Genomic DNA, 327 nt, shown 5'->3' with positions numbered 1-327 from the left:
TAGCCGGGCTGCCGATGTATTTACGACATAATAATTTTGAAGTTTATGACGATGTAATAGAACTGAAAGTGGATTCTATCTTTTATCTTTCACTTGTTTCAGTTATTATACTATGGCCATACTGGAGCACCGCCTTGAAGGACTTTAGTCGAACGAACCGACCTCAGTAATTTTTCTTTAATTATTCTATCGGTGTCTTATTGCCGAACCGCTAAGTTACTGGGACGCAAGCACACCAACACCGGTTGTCAAACAGTGATGAGGTACAACCGCAGACACAAAGATATATATATATATATATATATATATATACATATATATATATAT

The sequence above is a fragment of the Octopus bimaculoides genome, chromosome 3 (genome assembly GCF_001194135.2).
Source record: "Octopus bimaculoides isolate UCB-OBI-ISO-001 chromosome 3, ASM119413v2, whole genome shotgun sequence".
In the NCBI taxonomy this organism is placed as follows: domain Eukaryota; kingdom Metazoa; phylum Mollusca; class Cephalopoda; order Octopoda; family Octopodidae; genus Octopus; species Octopus bimaculoides.
The sequence above is the reverse complement of the archived record's forward strand: the minus strand, read 5'-3'. Positions refer to the sequence as shown.